This window comes from Candoia aspera, chromosome 12 (genome assembly GCF_035149785.1).
Source record: "Candoia aspera isolate rCanAsp1 chromosome 12, rCanAsp1.hap2, whole genome shotgun sequence".
In the NCBI taxonomy this organism is placed as follows: Eukaryota; Metazoa; Chordata; class Lepidosauria; order Squamata; family Boidae; genus Candoia; species Candoia aspera.
In genome coordinates, this window is record NC_086164.1 from 22,277,186 (window position 1) to 22,298,310 (window position 21,125).

The window sequence follows — 21,125 nt, forward strand, 5'->3', positions numbered from 1 at the left end:
TAATGTTTTACCTGTGAGCCACCCAGAGTTGTTGAGAGCCACAGAGCATACAAATTTAAGAAATAAATAAATAAATAAATAAATAAATACCCACTAAATACAGAATTGGGCATCCTTCTCTGTACAGGAGTCCAAACTAAAGCATGGCAGACAGATGGCTATCTAGCCTCTGTTTGAACACACCCAATGAGGGGGAGACCACCACCTCTCCATGTCCTATGTTCCCCTCTCACACAGCTCTTGCTGTTAGGAAAGTAATCTGCCTTCCTCTTTTTTGAATCTGTTAGCCACACCCTCCATTTGGACCAGTAAAGAGAGGCCCTGGCCCTCTATGTGATGTCCTTGAGGCAAGTAGAATGACTCAGTTTGGAGATTTGGAAATTATAGTAATGCTGATGCAGTCTAAAAGCTGCCTTCTTTGCAGCTACCTCATGCTGCTGACTCATATTCAGCTCACTGTAAGTACATCTGTGCACACTTTGGAAATCATCTGGAGGAAGGGCTTTGGATTGTGAGTGAGCCCATACCTCTCTGCTGATCATTCAAGAAGCCTAGACTTTCCCAGGCTTGGAGCTTGAAAAAATGTTGCTGCTGCCACTTTAAGAGTCATCTTAGTGGTAAAGTAGTGGTATCTTTTTTTTTTTTCATGTTGAAGAATACAGAGCCCAGGACTGAACCTTGTGACAATCCACTCAATGCCTCTTTCCAGACCGACGTTGGAGTAAGATTTTCAAGCCACTTATGTATCCACATAGTCGCTCTCCACATCCTGCTACCCAGCCCTAGTTTGCTAATCAGCATATCAGAAGGTTCTTTGTCAAATCCTTTCTACAGTCAGGTTCTGTTTTATCTACAAGTTATATTATTACTTCAATCTATTAAGGAAGTTACAGTACCTGATTAAAAAAATATGAGATCGATTAGTCTGTCAAGATCTGGTTGTTTTTGTTTTAGAATCCATGCTGATTTCATGTGATTTCCACTTCAGGATATGTATAGCTCAATCTTTTTAAAATCTGCTTTGTGTCTTCCCAGGTGTTGATGTCAAAGTGGTCTAAATCCCTTTTCCCTCTTTCTGAAGACAGGATCAACATTTGCACTCCTTTTCTCATCTGCCCCTTCTTTCATTCTTCACAATTTCAAAGATAATAAATAAAGGCTTAGCCAGACCATCAGCTAGTTCTTTCACTATCCCCACATACAATCAAGAAATTATATCCCTTATTTTATTTCTATCAGTCTGAAGCTTCAATCTTGCCCCTTCATTTTGTTCTGCACAATTTTCTGGTGGAAACATAGTATTATGTTGCAGAAGGTTTAACTAATTTGAAGTGAAGTAGTTCTGCCTTTTATTTCTTACTAGTTAGCATTTTGCTGTTTTCACTGATCCTCTTCCTTTTCTTTGGAACGTATTTGTTCTTTCTGTTGTTCTTAGTATCCTTTATTAAGCTTAACTCATTCAGAACTTTAGCTTCTCTGACACCCATATGTACAGTTCCATACTACGTAATTCCTCCATTTTTATTGATTCTTTTGCAGCAATTACACCCTTCAATAGCTGTATGATGCCCTAAATCTCTTATATCTATCGACTTATATTTGCCCTCCTGCTCATGAGTTAATCTCAGTTTGAAAGAGAATTTACCTTTACCATTTTACTAAAGCATAAGCTCATCTTGTTTATTTCCTATAATGTGAGAAATACAAGCCATGAACTTTATGAGCCAGTGTTCTTTCTGATTTCTCACTGAGTGATTTAAGAGGCCATATTAGAGAAGCAGTCTCATTAATTATCAGAGGAGGAGGAGGATTAATCCTCCTCTTTCATTTTCCTGACCTCCTGGAACACATCAGTTGCTAATATTGTCTAAATTAACTTCTAATGCATGGTGGAGTGAATTAGAGGCATTCCAGATTTATTTTTTTATCTGTCAGGAGAATTCTTTACCTTCTGGCATTTTTCACAATGAAGAAGTCTTCCTGTATGATTTATATTTTGGCATCTTCCCAAATGATAAAAAAGCCTATTTTCCTTTGAAATGATAATGTTACTGGTATTGTTATTATACAATAAACTTCTGCTGCACTTGTGAGATGGATGTCAATAGGAGGGATTTCTCAGAAGACATCTTCCCTTTCTACACTTAGGCTCAGCTTTCATTACTTTTTTGAAATCAGGGCAAATGTAGCATCTGCAAACCCCCTTCTCTCATCCCCTTCTCCCATAGAGTTTTAATATTTTGTTCATAGAACTTCCAACATCCTAGTATTTGTATCTGTGCTGTTTATAGCTGATCTTCCCTCACACCCCATCAAGGTGCAGGTGGGTCTCTGCAATGCAGACAGTTGTTATGTTGCCGTATCATCATCATGTTGGCCACACAAAGGGCTTTTGCTTGCAGACAAGCAGCCATATCGCTATCCTAATGAAACTGCTATGCTAATGAAACTCAGGCATCCATGGGCAATGCTTCTTTTATGCTCAGCCTTCCCTCAACACCACCTGTCATGCAGGGGCCTCTCAGCTTAGTTCTCTTTGGTTTTGCAAACTCTCAGACAAAGGTCAACAAATACATGTAGCGGTGTGTGCGTGGGGGGTAGTTCTTAGCAAGTTATTTTATTTTATTCTTTTTGAGGGAGGAAAAAAGATGTTTATTCATTTACAAACTGATGCACTGGGTCTTAAAAGAAACTAAGCCACTGGTCAGTTTGTAAGCAGCAAGGTGATTGAACCTAGGCTCAGAAAAATACAGAACCGCCCATGATCACATAGTGATGGGTAGCAGCATAGACCTGAAGGGTTAACAAAATCTTGAAAGTATTCCAGATTCATTTACATGTCTTTGTAATGGCTTGGGATGGTGGTCTGCAAAGGCCTTTAAAAAGATAAAGGCTGAAGAGGCAGGAACATTCTCTCTCTGAATTTGCTGCAGCAACTGCTGCCTTCCTTGTACCCTGCTTGAAGATAAGGGAAAAGGGTGTCAGGAAAGGGTGCTTGGGAGCTGGTAGGAACAAGGCAGAGACAGAACCTAGGAGTGTCTGTAGCAGGATATTGATCCAAGGAAAAGGACTTCAGGGGCCGATGTGGCGGCAGTTGGCTTCTGGAGGTTCATTTGCAGTGCTCGTACTCTTATTTAAATTGGTATGCCGCAAACTATATGAAAAAAAGTCAAGGGAACCATGTTATATGACGATACAAAGAGGGCTCAAAGCTGCATGGGGTGCACAGGACACAACCTTAACAGGAGGTGGGAGAAGGGTGGGTAGCTATCCCAGGTGTAGACATGGTCAAAGGGCAAAAGCCCAACCCCACAGTGGAGAGAGAGAGAGAGAGAGAGAGAGGGGCAATGCCAGTGGAGGCTGCCAAACTGCATGCTGGGCTGTGCAGCTCCCGCTTCCCCCCCCTCCCCTCCCCCCCCGACCAAATCCACTTGGCAGGAAAATGCTGATGGACCTTGAGCTTTAGCTCCCCCTCCCGCTTCCATCCCAAGCCAGCTGAAAGCCCCAGAACCATGATCCCCTTCCTCAACCTGAGGATCAGCCCCGGGGTTCTCCTGGTGCTGCCCAGCACCTCCACCAGCAGAGTCCTTGGGCACCCCAGTCAGCAGGATGTGCTCTCCCTCTGTCACACCTCTTTCGAGAAGCCAGTTGCCTGGTTTTGGATTCTTTTTTTTTTTTTTTAATGAAATGAAGACAAATCTGGAAGTGATTGTACTGTTGTGTTTCTTGCATAGGCTGGCCTGCCACACCCAGTTCATTTCCTTTAAGGAAATACAACCGGGGTGGGTTGTATTTCCTTAAAGGAAATGGGGGTGGGGATAATTAGAGCTTCATTGCATGCACAATCCCGTATTGTTTATCCAACTCAAATAAAAAAGAGAGCCCTAAGAACACAAAACTGGAGAGATAAAGGGGCAATCCGGTTCCAGGCTGCTTTCATTACAGGCCCTGCACTTCCTGGGCTGCTTCTGAAATTCGTTCTGCATTGTGACAACCACAGCAGAGAAGTCGCAGGCGGCTTGGGAGGTGTGCATGTGGGTATTTAGCCACATCCCTGTGGATTCTGAGAACACTCTTTTCCTCCAGTTATCCACAGCACTGTCAACAATGGAAAGAGCTTTTATGGGACCTCCTTGTGGGTGTTCTTGTAAAAGGCACGAGTTGCAAACGGAGGCATTTTTTCTCTCTGTCAAGCACGGAGGAGCTGCCTGGGAAGAGCCCTGTGTTACACAGCTGGGGATTACGACTGTTGTCCTCCCATCTGGTGGCATGTGCCCCATGAGGAACGTGCCCCAAAGACTCAAAAGTGCCAACAAATCAGCTGGGCAACGGAGGGTGCTGTGCTTCAAAAGGGGTTGCCTTTGCCAGGGAGAGCTGGATGGCAAGTGAGCAGAGGACACTAAAGCAGATTCCAGCAGCCAGAGAGATGCTTGCAGGAAGAGAGGTTCCTCCGATTCAGGAGCCCAGGAGGATCCCTGAGTCAAAACAGCCCTTGGAACGGGCCAGGAGCTAGGCTTTAAGGGGACTCTGAATTCTCGACTAGTTTAGCTGTACAGGCTGGTGAAGTCTCTAGGTCCATACAGCAATGAAATGTTCAAATTTATTCTTTAATCTGCTCCATTTGGGTTTATTCCCCATAAATATACAGATAGGTCACTGTCTGTCCTGAGTGATTTCATTGGCTTCCTAGAGTGGGTCGAGGGGAGCCATATTTTTGTGAGAAGCCCAGAGTTGGCAAGGGGCGGAATGCAGGTATACTTGCAGCAAGTATTCACAATCTCCAAAGCAAAAATGTTCATGGGGGGTCCAGGAATCCCATATAAGCAACAGTTTACAAAATTATCCTCGGGTCTGCAAGAAAACCCAGTCCTCCAAACACCAAGCAGGAAAAGCTGGCCAGAAGCGTTTCTGCATGAGACTGGCTGGATGCCATCATGCAGGTCCACAAAATTATTCAGAACAGGCAATACCAAGGTTCAGGCAGAGAGAACTATCTGGAAATGGGGGAGGGTCGGCATGTTCTTTTTGGAAGCTGATGGAGAGGCTGAAGACAGCGGCAACATCATGGGTGCTGAGCAAGATCTGCCAGGTTGCTTGCTTGCTCTCAGAAAGGCAAATGGCTGCAGGGTTCCTTGTGGTCTTCCTCAAACTGCCTCTTTTGGAGATCAAGCTAATCTCAGGGAAATCTCCCAGTTTTGCCAGTTGGTGCCAAGAGGCCCATCTCTCTTCCTATCTCCAGGGAAGTCCAGTGTAATTTCTGCAAAATTTCTGCAAAAAGACAGGAAGGCTCTTTGCAGGTCTCTCCTCTGTAAAACATTTAACTTTCTAATTCTGAATGGCAAACTATGTGGAATAACCCCCCACCTTCCCTTCTTTGTTTACACACACAAACCATCCTATGGTGATATTAACATGCAGCCACACCCTGGACATTCTTTAGTCCTGGTCAATGTTATTTGTAAAGTTGTGATACTCATCCATTAAAAAAATAAACCTGTAGAAAATGTTTGCAAGAGATGTCAAAATGGGTGTGTGTGTGCCTGTTTTCCAGATGTGAATAGAATCTGACAGGTAGGGTTTCCTCCATTTGCCCTGCAGGTCAGCATTTGGGAGGCTAGCCTTATCCAGCACCACAGCCTGAAAATCTATTTTTTCAGGAAAACCATTTTCCTTTGTGATTCTAAAACTGCCAGTGCATTTGGATGGCATCACATTAGAGTCTTCTACCTCCCAAGTTCTTCCTCTAGCTTGATTTTGCCAAATGCCCCACAAAGACCTAGCAGGCCCCAAGCGCCAAGAGATGCTCGACAGGTCCCAGCAAACTCCTAGCAGGTTCCATTTTGGCCCAAGGGCAGCCCTGTGTGGTTTGGGTTAGACAAAGTTCTGCTTAGCTAAAATGAGAATGGAAATGCAAGAACCCAGAACAGAATTCCATTTTGTCCTGCAACAAAGAGGCTGCTTCTCTCCCTCCCTTTCCCTGTCTTGGAGCAAAGGAAACATGTGGCTGGCAGATTTTTATTATGTATATTTCTCACTCACAAGCTCTCTCTTATTTTGCTTGCTTGACAGAATTTAGATTAGACAAAACATGAGATCATTTCTGTCCTAGAGACCAAAAATAGCCTCTTTCTCTGCTAGCCCTCCCCTGTCTTTTGCTCTAGGGAAACATCCTGGACCGCACGAATAGCAACTACAAAAGGATATTTCATAATGACACAGATGATAAAAGTGGCTATTCACGCAGCACCCGGATAGCATCTTCATGAGCAAGAGGACAGGAATCTCAGAAACCATCTTGGGAATCAAACGGCTCCATTTTGGCCACTTCCTCCTCCTCCTGCTCCCTCCCACAGTTCCTTTGTGACCCTTTGCCTGTTATTTGCCCAGATTCCCTTCCATATTCTGTCCTGAAATAGCATTGATGGTTTTGTGCTGCCCGAGAGCCAGTTTGGTGTCCTGGTCAAAGCACCAGGCTAGAAACTGGGATACGGTGGGTTCTAGTCCCATGAAGCCAAGTGACCTTGGGCCAGTCTCCTCTCTCAGCCCTAGAAAGCAGGCAATGGCTAACCACTTCCAAAATCTTGCCAAGAAACTGCAGGGACCTGTCCAGGCAAGTTGCCAGGAGTCAAGACTGATTTGAAGACACACACAGGTACAAATATGCTGCCATGTTGCACCCAAAATGGGAACCAGCAGGCAAAGTTCACATAGGAAATAGCCTCCTTCTCAGGTGTTTTGGGATGGGCACTGTGGTGGGTTCCCTCCACTAAATTTCTACTAGAATAACTTGCGAAGTAATACGTCAGTTGGATTCCCAAGCACCCACTCCTGACCTCCTTCCAAGGGCTTCATTTTTACAAAGGGTTATCTAAGGGCATTCCTCACAGAGCATTTCCATAGCTCTAGTATCAACCCCACATGTTTGGCTCTCATTTATATCTTTCATGTCCAGCAGCTGGGCTGATGGATAGCTATGTCAGCTGCAAGGTATCTGAAGTTAAGTAGTTATTTTTTTGCTCAAAAAGCTGCAGTTCTGCAGAATGTCCGGGTGGCATGTTTACCCATTGGCAGGAATTCTTCCTCCTTCCCAGGCTTCGGTGTTCTCTTCACAGGTCCTTAAACTTGGCTTGACAGCTTCACAGGTCTTCTCTGATTCTTGCATATGGCCAAGCCAGTGTTAGCCCATCCCACTGATTCCACTTTAAAACATAGCCAAGATTGAAACCAGCTTGTGTTTCTTACATTTTCAAGGCCACAAAACAGCAATGATATTGTTTAAAATGAGGAACCCATGACTACTTCTTTAAAACAGAGGTAGTATTGCCCTCTCATGCAGTAAGCAGACTCCAGCTCTGTGGCTTAAGCAGCTGTCCCCTCTCGCTCTCTCTTGCCAGCCCCCGCTGCAAGTGTCATTTCCCAGACCCTGCTGCCAAGGGAGACCTAGTCAGACTGGGCCTGTGTCTCTCCATGAAAGGAAGAGTGAGAAGGTGTTCCTGAATGAGCCTGCCAGCAGACACATTTCTTGCAGAAACCTGGGAATTAGCTCATTCTCAGGTTTCTGCCAAGCCCTTGGAGCAAGTTGTGGTCTTTGTTATTGTTTGCCATTGTGTTTGGGGTGGGGTTTTCCTCCTCCTGTCTGGGAAGGATGGAGCTCAAGAAGACCATGTTCCGATTCCAGTAAACTTTTTACATGTTATGCTGGGAATCTACAAACTGATATAAAATGCATGACCCCTTTTAGCATCCTTAGCTCAGGAGGAGGAGAGTTTCTTTTGAGTCACTGGGCTTCTTTCTGTTTTGTGGAAGAGCCAGTTTTCCTGTTGTGGCGCACTCAGAGGTGGCCACTGCCATGGCTTTGCATGTGGTCTGTCCTGTCCCTCAGAGCTGAAGGCTTTCACCAGGGCCAGTCTGGGTGGCTGCAGCCAAGAGTGTAATGATTGCCTACTCTTATAGACTCAGACTCACAAGCAGGAACTTAATGATATTTGATTTATTAAAGAATAGCATGCAAATACAGAGAAAGCTGAGAATGAGTAAAAGCATGCCAAATACAAACTAAAAACCCTCGGTGCGAATGTAATCCCTCCCCTTGCCCAGCCATTTCAAACTCCCCACCGCAGGTGCTGGTGACAATTGCTGCTGGTGTCCTGGGAAGAAAACCTTGAACACAAAATAACCCAAACACATTCCGTACAGCTGAAAACAGATAACAGACCCAGGAGAAGAATCCTCCTCCCCTCCCAACCAAAACACGCATCAGCAAGTTGACATGTGAAACGTTACGATGCACAATGCACATTGAAACGGGGAACATGACATACCGCCCCCCCCCAAAAAAGCAAAACATCAGGGAGCAGGCTTCAAAGGGTAAGTCAAATGAAAGCGTCTAACTAGAACAGGAGCGGTAACATCACGGGCAGACACCCACTCAGGGTGGGGGAAATGCTTCCAGCGAATCAGGTACTGCAGGGTGCCACGAAGTCTGCGGGAATCAAGGACCTCCTTCACCCCAAAATGCTGCTGCCCATCAATCATGATCGGAGCAGGAGGTGGGGGTTGCGGATGCCAATGATCGGAGTGGCTGACAGGCTTGAGCAAGCTGCAATGAAAAACAGGATGCAAACGTTTCAGATTGTGAGGTAAATCCGATTTAAACATGACAGGATTTACAACCCCAGCAATGGGGAAAGGACCCACAAACTTCGGGGCCAACTTTCGGGATGGCTCTGGTGTCTTTATAAATTTGGTGGATAGATACACCTGATCTCCCACTTTAAAATCAGGTTGAAGGGCTCTCCATTTGTCTGCATGCAATTTGTAAGCAGACTGGGCATCAGCCAAGGCTTGCTGAATCACTGGCCAGGAATCAGCCAGTTGAGCAGCCCAATCAGAAGGAGAACAGGGCTGGGTAGGAGGTTGTGGCAACTCCGGAATGGGCACAAAATCTCTCCCAGAAACAACACGAAAAGGGGTGTGCCCTGTGGACAGCATTGTTGTAAGCCACCTCAGCAAAAGGGAGCAAATCAACCCAATTGTCCTGCTGGTAGTTTATAAATGCCCTTAAAAATTGTTCAAGGGTCGAATTTAAAACCTCTGTAGATCCGTCAGTCTCAGGATGCGAAGCAGTGGACAATGCCTGCTTGGTGCCAATCAATTTCAAAAATGATTTCCAAAATTGGGAAGTGAACTGTGTCCCTCAGTCTGTGACCAAACGGGAGGGGCTACCGTGGATCCGGTAGATGTGGATTAGAAAAAGGCGGACCAGTTGTGGGGCAGAAGGAATAGAAGCACATGGAATGGAATGGGCTTGCTTGGAAAAATAATCCTTGACTACCCAAATCACAGTCTTCTTCTGAGTAGGAGGAAGGTCCACAATGAAATCCATAGAAATCTCCTCCCAAGGGTGGGATGGGCTCGCAACTGGCTGCAAGAGCCCTTGCGGCTTACCCCTTTTTCGTTTTGACATTGCACAAACAGGACAGGAAGCAACATATTCTTTTACATCATGCCTTAGAGTGGGCCACCAAAACTGCTGCTGCACCAAGTGCAACGTCTTGACAAACCCAAAATGCCCAGCCACTTTATCATCGTGAGAATGGTTTAAAACTTCCCCTTGCAACTGTTCAGGCACATAGAGGCGGTTTTGCTTCCAAGCTAATCCACTGCCACTGTCAAAAGTTACATTGTCTCTATTTGCCTGCAACCAAGTATCGGATTTCAGTTCCTGGGGAAATTGTTGTTGCAATTGAGAGGGAATTGGCACTCTCCTCCCAGCCGGCGAGAGCGAGGCTGGAGGCAGCTGCACACAGGTTTGGCTGCGAGTGACAGCTTGGAGACCCAGCTGGGGCTCCGTCCACACAGTACCCACTATCTCAGTTGCTTGGACCGAATCTTGGGGTAAGCGAGAAAGAGCATCAGCCAGGAAGTTTTTCTTGCCTGGAATAAACTTCAGCTGAAAATCAAACCGACTAAAAAATTGAGCCCAGCGAATCTGTTTAGGACTAAGTTTTTGGGGGGTGCAGAGCGCTTCTAAATTCTTATGGTCAGTCCAAACTTCAAAAGGGCATTTAGCCCCCTCTAAGAGGTGGCACCATGCTTCTAAAGCTGCCTTGACTGCAAAAGCCTCCTTTTCCCAAACATGCCACCTCCGTTCAGTTTCAGAAAACTTCCTGGAGAGATAAGCACAAGGCTTCAAATGACTGTCAGAATCTTTTTGCAGTAAGAGCGCCCCAATTGAAAAATCGGAAGCATCCACTTGAACCACAAAAGGTCACATGGGATCAGGGTGCTGTAAAATGGGTTCAGCAGTGAAAAGGCTTTTAAGTTTTTCGAAAGCTGCCTGGCATTCAGGAGTCCAATTGAGTATTGCCCCCGGGTTCTTTACCTTTCGTGTGTCTCCCAACCCCTTGGTACATAGTAAATCAGTAAGGGGCAAGGCAATTTCAGCAAACCCCTGGATAAATTGGCGATAATAGTTGCTAAATCCGAGGAAACTTTGGAGTTGCCTCCTGGTACGTGGGCGTTCCCACCCCAATATTGCTTGAATTTTTTCAGGGTCCATCTCAATACCCTGGTCAGATATCCTGTACCCCAGATAGTCAAGTCGAGTTTTGTGAAACTCACATTTTGAAAGTTTGGCATACAGTTTGGCACTCCTAAGCTTGTTAAGCACCTGCCTAATTAGGTGTTCATGCTCCTCCTCAGTCTCTATGTAAATTAAAACATCATCCAGATACACCAGTACACCTTCGAACAAATGGTCATGTAAGACTTCATTTATCAGTTGCATAAACACCCTGGGTGCTCCCGCCAACCCAAAAGGTAAGACCTTACACTGGAAAGAACCCAATGGCCAATTAAAAGCAGTCTTCCATTTATCCCCCTCTCAGATGAGGATGTGGAAATAGGCTTCCCGCAAATCCAGCTTTGAGAAGATTTTCCCCTTTGACAGATGTGTTAACATGTCTTTTATTATTGGCAAAGGATATTTGTTTGATATCGAGATGGCATTTAACCCCCTGTAGTCTGTGCAAAGTCTTAACGTGCCATCCTTCTTGTCACGGAACAGCACGGGGGCTCTGACTGGAGAGTTCGCTGGCTCGATAAACCCCCTGGCCAAGTTTTTATGAACAAAATCTCGCAGCGCCTCAAGCTCCTTTAGAGTCATTGCATAAATCTTCGGCTTGGGCAGTTGAGCATTGGGGACCAACTCTATCGCACAGTCAGTTTTTCAATGAGGAGGAAGTTGGTCCACTTCCATCTCCCCAAACACATCAGCAAACTCCTGGTATTTATCCGGTAAGACCTCCAATGGTGGTATGCTGACCTGGGGGGTTGCCGCCGCAGCCCTCCCCACTCCAGCAATAGGAACTCGGTCCACTACAGGGGCTTGGTAAAATCCATCTGAAAAAGTCAGAGTCCTGTGTTCCCAGTTTATGTAGGGGTTTTGTTGGACCAGCCAGGGAATCCCTAATATGACTAAGATGACCCACAGGTGCTAAGATGACCCACAGGTGCTACCACAGATCCCTAAGATGACCCACAGGTGCTACCACAAACTGTAACCCCTCACGGTGGCTGCCCAATTGCAACGCCACCTTTCCTGTGAAATGACTCACTGGACCCCCCCCCCCCCCCCAGTTGAACCATCCAGCTGGGTGAAAACCATGGGCTGCTGCAGGGGAAAGCTGGGTAGATCTAAAGCAGTCACCACGTCAGGGTGCATTAAGCATCGCGAACACCCCGAGTCTATTAATGCCCAAACCTCAACAGTCTTTGTGCGGGAGCCTAACTTTACCTTCACATACAGCGTGGGACAATTGGCACTCACTGAAACATCTTCGTGCCCGTCTTCCACCACCTGCCCACAGGTGCTTTTCAGAGCAGCTGGCTGGCGTTTCCCGCCGGCTCTTTGAGATCGCTTTCCTCCTCTCCCCCGAAGTAAGGTACCTCCTCAACTTCGGTTTCTGCCTTGGCTGCCTTCATTCTCCAGGGCAGCAAGGGCGATTTGCCCGCCGCTTTTCCAGACCTATCATCTACCTTGGCTTTTGGGCAAGCAGCCGCCCTGTGGCCCTCCTTCCCACACCGGAGGCACTGGCCTTTGGCATAACGCCACTCCCTCTCCTCCTCCCAGGCACGGTGCCTGGGTTTTCCAGTCGTGGCAGCGGGTTGGGATCCCTTGCTAATCGCCACATGTCTTACTGCCTTCTTGCTGTGTGTGAAGGTCTCATGTGCATGTTCAGCCTTCCCTGCCAGCTGTATCCATTCATACAAGGTATCTGGGTCGTCTCTGCCCAACGACCACCTCAGGACCTCCATATTCAGACCCTCTTTGAATTGCTGTATTAAAGTAGACTGGGACCAGTCATCAACCTTCCCAGCCAAAGCCTTAAATTCCAGGGCATAGTCTGCTACAGACCGTGGCCCCTGGCTGAGTTCTTTCAGAGCCCTCTTTTCATTAGCTCTTTCTTTGGCTAATGGGTCTACAAAGTGTAACTTCAATGCCCACAGGAATTCTTCAAAATCATCCAGCTTCGGAGCATCTGCCTTGTTTAACTGGACATACCAGTCAGCATCCTGCCCCTTTAACTTTTTGGCAATGGCATTTCTCTTGGCCCTTTCAGAATGGAAATACGGGCCAAATTCATCCATATAATTCCTTGCATTTGTAAGGAAGAATGACAACTTAGTTGGATCCCCGTCAAATTTGACAGCAAAGTCTTTCACTCCTGCCCCAGGTGGCCCCCTTGCAACATCTGGGTGGTCAGTCTTTCTCTTGGTTACTGGGGATCTCTGCTCTCAAGGAGGGGACCTCGAGATTCTCACTCTGTGAGATTTTGGCTCAGCCCTGTGCTGTCTCCTGCCCCTTTCCAGCTGTGGTGCCACCAAGGGGGGAGGGGGGAGAAGGGGATGAATACCTGGTGCTTGATTCCCCTCTACTCCTTCCCCGGGGCCCCCAGTCCATTGACAGTTTCTTTAGCATATATTCCATTGACTCAAATTTTGCCTCCAATAGTCTTATCCTTTCAGGGGTTTGGGAGTCCTCTTTCCCTCTCTCATCCCTCCTCACCATGATTGGGGACAGTGGGTACCGCTGCTTCCAGGACATCTTGGACGCCCCTGGTAGGGTTCCCTGTGCTTCATCCCAGGTGATCAGCTCGCCTGGTGACTCTCCGGTGGGCTCAGGTGCTCTTCTTTCTCTAACCTCCTCTTCCTCCAGGCTGGAACTCGAAATCTCCTGCACCTCTGATATTTCTCGAGTGGGGTCCCTCTCTATTCTCCTAACTGTAGAATCAGGTTCCCCATCGCTCGTGTCCTTGCTTCCACCAGTCTGGGTTGTAGGTTCAGTCATCGCTAGCTCTACTCCCTCACAAGATAAATCTGGAAAGGGGCTAACGGTAAAACTTTGAGATTCTCAGCTTTATGTAATGATTGCCTACTCTAATAGACTCAGACTCACAAGCAGGAACTTAATGATATCTGATTTATTAAAGAATAGTATGCAAATACAGAGAAAGCTGAGAATGAGCAAAAACACACCAAATACAAACTAAAAACCCTTGGTGCGAATGTAATCCCTCCCCTTGCCCAGCCGTTTCAAACTCCCCACCGCAGGTGCTGTAACAGTTTCTGCTGATGTCCTGGGAAGAAAACCTTGAACACACAAAATAACCCAAACACATTCCGTACAGCTGAAAACAGATAACAGACCCAGGAGAAGAATCCTCCTCCCCTCCCAACCAAAACACGCATCAGCAAGTTGACATGCGAAACGTTACGATGTACCATGCACAGTGAAACGGGGAACGTGACAAAGAGAAGAGTTGAGCCCAGGCAGGGCCCTGATGGTGAAGGCAGGAGCTCCCCAAGAAGAAGGCAACGCAAGCATGAGGCAAAAGGGGAGAAGGTGATGTTGCTTCAAATCCACCCCATGCAAAAGCCTGCATTTGGGAGCCTGATTAGCCTTTCTCTCAAGAGTATGAAATGACCCCATTAAGCAGCTCACTAAGAACCACTTCTCCTGGCTTTCAGTCTTGATCTAGGAGGAGGCCCTGAGTGAAGGAAGTACAGATTTCAGCTGGGCTCACCTGGCTCGGCTCATCCTAGCAGATGGGCAAGCTGCCTTTGCATTTGGGGAAAACTTTTACTTTGCAGGAATACGAAGGGAAGAAACTTGATCCAGTGCCTAGCAGAAACACTTTGTTCTGCACCATCTGCCCTCCCGCTCGACCAACTTCCTCCTGCGAGATGGAGCCCACCTCCCCAGGTGGCAGCCAGTAAGGGAGAGGTGCTGGGTAACCCAAAGCAGCTCCTGTCACATTTCAGTTGGTGATCCTCTGTGCTGCTGTGTGTTTCTGCACAACCAAAGGTGTGGCTGCTGCTCTGGAACAGCAGGAATTGCCCTGGAGGAGCTGGGGGGGCAGCATCCTTTCCCTCCAAAGTGTGTATGTGGACAGTGGCTCTAAGCAGAGCATCTCTGTCTTGGACAACTATGGTTGCCTTCTGCAGGTTTAGGAAGATACTCTCTGCTATCCAGTGACAGCACATATGTGTGAAGATTTAAACCAATCAGGGGTGCTCTACTTCTTTGAATCCTTCCAAAGCCATTAGTAGTGAGGCTATTCCAATTTTATACCACTTTTTTTCCATTTTGAGGAAAATGTGTCATGGTCAGTTACTTTTCTCAAAGGCAAAAAAAAAAAGAGAAAAGTCACAGTATTCTCACAGTATTCTCATGCGACATGCTGGGCTTGAGGAATCCAAGGCTGGAGTTAAAATCACTGGAAGAAACATTAACAGTCTCAGATATGCAGAAAATATACCACTTTGATGGCTGAAAGCGAAGAGGAACTGAGGAGCCTTATGATGAAGGTGAAAGAAGAAAGTGCAAAAGCTGGCTTGCAGCTAAACCTCAAAAAAACCAAGATTATGGCAACCAGCTTGATTGATAACTGGCAAATAGAGGGAGCTAATGTAGAGGCAGTGAAAGACTTTGTATTCCTAAGTGCAAAGATTACTGCATATGCTGACTGCAGTCAGGAAATCAGAAGACACTTAATCCTTGAGAGAAGAGCAATGACCAATCTCGATAAAATAGTCAAGAGCAGAGACATCACACTGACAACAAAGGTCCGCATAGTTAAAGCAATGGTGTTCCCTGTAGTAACATATGGCTGCGAGAGCTGGACCATAAGGAAGGCTGAGCGAAGGAAGATAGATGCTTTTGAACTGTGGTGTTGGAGGAAAATGCTGAGAGTGCCTTGGACTGCAAGAAGATCAAACCAGTCCATCCTCCAGGAAATAAAGCCAGACTGCTCACTTGAGGGAATGATATCAAAGGCAAAACTGAAATACTTTGGCCACATAATGAGCAGACAGGACACCCTGGAGAAGATGCTGATGCTAGGGAGAGTGGAGGGCAAAAGGAAGAGGGCAAGATGGATAGATGATATTCTAGAGGTGACGGACTTGTCCCTGGGGGAGCTGGGGGTGTTGATGACGGACAGGAAGCTCTGGTGTGGGCTGGTCCATGAAGTCACGAAGAGTCGGAAGTGACTGAAAGAATAAACAACAACATTCTCAGAGGCATCTGAGAGGCCCAGTTGGCAATCGCATGAAGAAATTGTGCCATAATGCTCATACAATGAACCTTGACAGAAGGACTAACTATCTCTTGCTGATTGCCTTTCTTTGAAGCATCTCCAAGGTGTGGCTTCCATGTGGGGCTGAAGGGGGTGTGTGGTTAATGCTTTAAAAAACTGCCACAGACCTCGAATGATGGGCTTTCTCGATAGCATGCTCCATCCAGTTCCACTGGGGCAGGAAATGCCTTCCACACACCCCGGAGTTTCCCAAAGCCCTCTCTGGCTGGAAGGACCTTGAAATTCATTAACTGCAGCCATGTCCATTTCCTGATGCTTTTGACAGCTTCCTTACCAGGCTTGCCCCCAAGCACACATCACATCACCTCCTCCTCCAAAGGAATGAACTGCTCTTTGTCTGGCCTGAAGATCTTTCAGGGTTGGGGCCTCCTCGTGAGCAAGGCGCACTGCTAAAGCACATTTTGCCATCACTGCTGATTCAAGGGGTGCTATTTTCCCCTCCTTTGGAGAGCTGCCTCGGTTTAGGCCTTGTGGAGTTGCGCTGAATTGCTGTGGAAAGCGTCCCAAGAGCAGCATGGCAGAAGATGGTCCTTGACGAATGTTGCCGAATTATTTCTTGAGATCCGGCTCCTCAGTTTAGGACATGTCCTTAAGTGTGAGCGTGGTGTCCTTCGGAGCTGTGTGCCCTTCATGCTAAAAATAAATTTTAAAAAATGTTCAGGACAATCAAATCCTGCAACGAGAGTTCTTATGCCAGTTGAGCAGTTCATCACTGTTGTTCTTTTAAATGTGGCCTGACTCAGCCTACTTCCATCAACTGTGGAACAGGGGCATGCAGCACCCACGGGGGGCACCTTCAGGCAAGTATCCCTCTGGCTTCAGAAAAGCCAGCAGGCAAGCAGTGACTTAGGGACTCCAGATGTTTTAAACTAGAAGGTCAGCAATTGCTTCCTAATGTCTACGCTTGATGGGACTAATGAGGTCCAGACATTGTGAATGCCACCAAGCTGTCTAGCCACTTCCTTACATATCTTCGTAACCTTCAGGGCTAGAAACTTGTCTTTCTAAATTAGAAGTTGATGTGCAGACAAAAAAAAAAAAACACATTTTGTAAGACTAGAATCTTCCTGCCGTTTTTAGGACTACTGGTTTAGCAGGGCAATTAGCTATTTATCTGAAAGGCCTGCGGTTCAAATCTCAGCACAAAACTTACCGGGGAAGCCACAGTGGCTTGGCTATTCACCCTGAAAAGCCATTGTTGCCTTTGCTCTCTTGCTACTGTGTAGCTAATCGTATACCAGTGATTGTGTTGTTGTTGTTTATTCGTTTAGTCGCTTCCGACTCTTCGTGACTTCATGGACCAGCCCACGCCAGAGCTTCCTGTCGGTCGTCAACACCCCCAGCTCCCCCAGGGACGAGTCCGTCACCTCTAGAATATCATCCATCCATCTTGCCCTTGGTCGGCCCCTCTTCCTTTTGCCTTCCACTCTCCCTAGCATCAGCATCTTCTCCAGGGTGTCCTGTCTTCTCATTATGTGGCCAAAGTATTTCGGTTTTGCCTTTAATATCATTCCCTCAAGTGAGCAGTCTGGCTTTATTTCCTGGAGGATGGACTGGTTGGATCTTCTTGCAGTCCAAGGCACTCTCAGAATTTTCCTCCAACACCACAGTTCAAAAGCATCGATCTTCCTTCGCTCAGCCTTCCTTATGGTCCAGCTCTCGCAGCCATATGTTACTACAGGGAACACCATTGCTTTAACTATGCGGGCCTTTGTTGTCAGTGTGATGTCTCTGCTCTTAACTATTTTATCGAGATTTGTCATTGCTCTTCTTCCAAGGATTAAGCGTCTTCTGATTTCCTGACTGCAGTCAGCATCTGCAGTAATCTTTGCACCTAGGAATACAAAGTCTTTCACTGCTTCTACATTTTCTCCCTCTATTTGCCAGTTATCAATCAAGCTGGTTGCCATAATCTTGGTTTTTTTGAGGTTTAGCTGCAAACCAGCTTTTGCACTTTCTTCTTTCACCTTCATCATAAGGCTCCTCAGTTCCTCTTCACTTTCAGCCATCAAAGTGGTATCATCTGCATATCTGAGATTGTTAATGTTTCTTCCAGAGATTTTAACTCCAGCCTTGGATTCCTCAAGGCCAGCTTGTCGCATGATGTGTTCTGCATACAAGTTGAATAGGTAGGGTGAGAGTATACAGCCCTGCCGTACTCCTTTCCCAATCTTAAACCAGTCTGTTGTTCCGTGGTCTGTTCTTACTGTTGCTACTTGGTCGTTATACAGATTCTTCAGGAGGCATACAAGATGACTTGGTATCCCCATACCACTAAGAACTTGCCACAATTTGTTATGGTCCACACAGTCAAAGGCTTTAGAATAGTCAATAAAACAGAAATAGATGTTTTTCTGAAACTCCCTGGCTTTTTCCATTATCCAGCGGATATTGGCAATTTGGTCTCTAGTTCCTCTGCCTTTTCTAAACCCAGCTTGTACGTCTGGCAATTCTCGCTCCATGAACTGCTGAAGTCTACCTTGCAGGATCTTGAGCATTACCTTACTGGCATGTGAAATGAGTGCCACTGTTCGATAGTTTGAACATTCTTTAGTGTTTCCCTTTTTTGGTATGGGGATATAAGTTGATTTTTTCCAGTCTGATGGCCATTCTTGTGTTTTCCAAATTTGCTGGCATATAGCATGCATTACCTTGACAGCATCATCTTGCAAGATTTTGAACAGTTCAGCTGGGATGCCGTCGTCTCCTGTTGCCTTGTTATTAGCAATGCTTCTTAAGGCCCACTCAACCTCACTCTTCAGGATGTCTGGCTCTAGCTCACCGACCACACTGTCAAAGCTATCCCCGATATTGTTATCCTTCCTATACAGGTCTTCTGTATATTCTTGCCACCTTTTCTTGATCTCTTCTTCTTCTGTTAGGTCCTTGCCATCTTTGTTTTTGATCATACCCATTTTTGCCTGGAATTTACCTCCAATGTTTCTAATTTTCTGGAAGAGGTCTCTTGTCCTTCCTATTCTATTGTCTTCTTCCACTTCCGCGCATTGCTTGTTTAAAAATAATTCCTTATCTCTTCTGGCTAACCTCTGGAATTTTGCATTTAATTGGGCATATCTCCCCCTATCACTGTTGCCTTTTGCTTTCCTTCTTTCTTGGGCTACTTCTAGTGTCTCAGCAGACAGCCATTTTGCCTTCTTGGTTTTCTCTTTCTTTGGGATGTATTTTGTTGCCGCCTCCTGAACAATGCTGCCAACTTCTGTCCAGAGTTCTTCCAGGACCCTATCTACTAAGTCCAGTCCCTTAAATCTATTCTTCACCTCCACTGCATATTCCTTAGGAATATTAGTGAGCTCATATCTAGCTGATCTGTGGGTCTTCCCTAATCTCTTTAGTCTGATCCTAAATTGTGCAAGAAGAAGTTCGTGATCTGAACTACAGTCAGCTCCAGGCCTTGTTTTTACCGACTGTACAGATGTCCGCCACCTTTGGCTGCAAAGGATGTAATCAATCTGATTTCGGTGTTGTCCATCTGGTGAAGTCCATGTATAAAGCCGTCTCTTAGATTGTTGGAAGAGAGTGTTTGTTATGCAGAGTGAATTGTCTTGGCAAAATTCTATCAGCCTGTGTCCTGCTTCGTTTTGTTCTCCCAGGCCATACTTACCTGTAATTCGAGGTGTCATTTGACTGCCCACCTTAGCATTCCAGTCTCCTGTGATGAAAATAACATCTCTTTTAGGCGTGTTGTCCAGTAGGTGCTGCAGATCCTCATAGAACTGCTCTACTTCAGCTTCTTCAGCATTTGTGGTTGGGGCGTATATTTGGATCACTGTGATGTTAGATGGCTTGCCCTGAATTCGAATTGAGATCATTCTATCATTTTTTGGGTTGTATCCAAGCACTGCTTTAGCCACTTTACTATTAATTATGAAGGCTACTCCATTTCTTCTGTGGTCCTCTTGTCCGCAGTAGTAGATCTGGTGGTCATTTGATGTGAAGTGGCTCATTCCAGTCCATTTCAGTTCACTGACGCCCAGAATGTCTATCTTTAATCTTGACATCTCACCAATAACCACATCCAATTTGCCCTGGCTCATAGATCTTACATTCCAGGTTCCAATGGTGTGTTGATCCTTAGAACATCGGATTCGCCGTTCACCACCAGCACCGTCGGCCGCTAGCCGTCCTTTCGGCTTTGAGCTAGCTGCATCATCACGTCTGGGGCTAGTTGAGCTCATCCTCTGTTCCTCCCCAGTAGCATTTTGACCATCTTCCGACCTGGGGGTCTCATCTTCCGATGGTATACCGACATATCTCTGGTTGTACTGATCCATTTAGTTTTCACGGCAAGAATACTGAGGTGGGTTGCCATTACCTTCCCCAGGGATCGCATTTAGTCTGACCTCTCTGTCATGACCTTCCCGTCTTGGGTGGCCCTTCACGGTTTAGCTCATGGCATCATTGAGGTGCTCAAGCTCCAGCACCACGACAAGGTAACGATCCTTTGCTGAAGACCAGTGATTGTAACCCCAGTATATTCTCACCAACCATGCAATACTAGTAGATTATAGTATTATTATTCTTATTATTGCGCCTTTGAATCAGTCCTGACTCCTGGCAATTGCCTGGACAAGTCCCTGCCGTTTTCTTGGCAAGGATTTTCAGAAGTGGATTGCCATTGTCTCCTTTTTAGGGCTGAGAGAAAGTGACTGGCCCAAGGTCACCCAGTTGGCTTCATGCCTAAGGCAGGACTAGAACTCATCATCTCCCGGTTTCTAGCCTGGTGCCTTAGCCACTACACCAAACTGACTCTCATTATGTCATAGGATAGTCAAATTGTCAGTGCTTGTACTGTGCATATATACCAAGGCCTATATAAGGGCCATAAAGGCAGGAGGATTCTTCTAAAAGATGCCAGCTTCTCCAGCATGTGGACAAGTACCAGAAGGAAGATTTCTAGGTAGACACAACAAAAGTTGGTTCCATGTAAGCATATGAAATAAGGACACACAGTTGGAAAAGTATCAAAAGGCCTGAGAATAGGTAGAACATGGATGGAGACTGCAGTCCTTTAAAGCCATCCTATAGGGTTGGAGTTAAATAATCCTAACTCAAGAATAATTGAAGGTATTAGAAAGCATGGTGTCAGAGGTTTGCCCCAGAAACCCTAAAATCACTTCTGGGACTTCTCCTCTGTCATGGGTTGTAAAAGAGGGAGGGGGGTTCACTCATTACTGCTTGGGAAACCAGAGACATCACTGAATAACACAGCAAGCTGAAGCCAGACTTATCAGAAAACGGACACCAAAGAATGCAGCTGGAAGTTACACTGTAAAACCAAAGCAGTTGTAAATATTCAATTTCAAAGAGAAGCAGGAGGACCGGAAAAGAAAAGGAGGGAATTGGGGAATCTTATTCACTTGAGTCTTTGCATGGATAGGGGACTGTATCTTAAAATAAAGTGAATCTTTACTGAAACCTAGAGGGCTTCAAGAGAGATTTCTT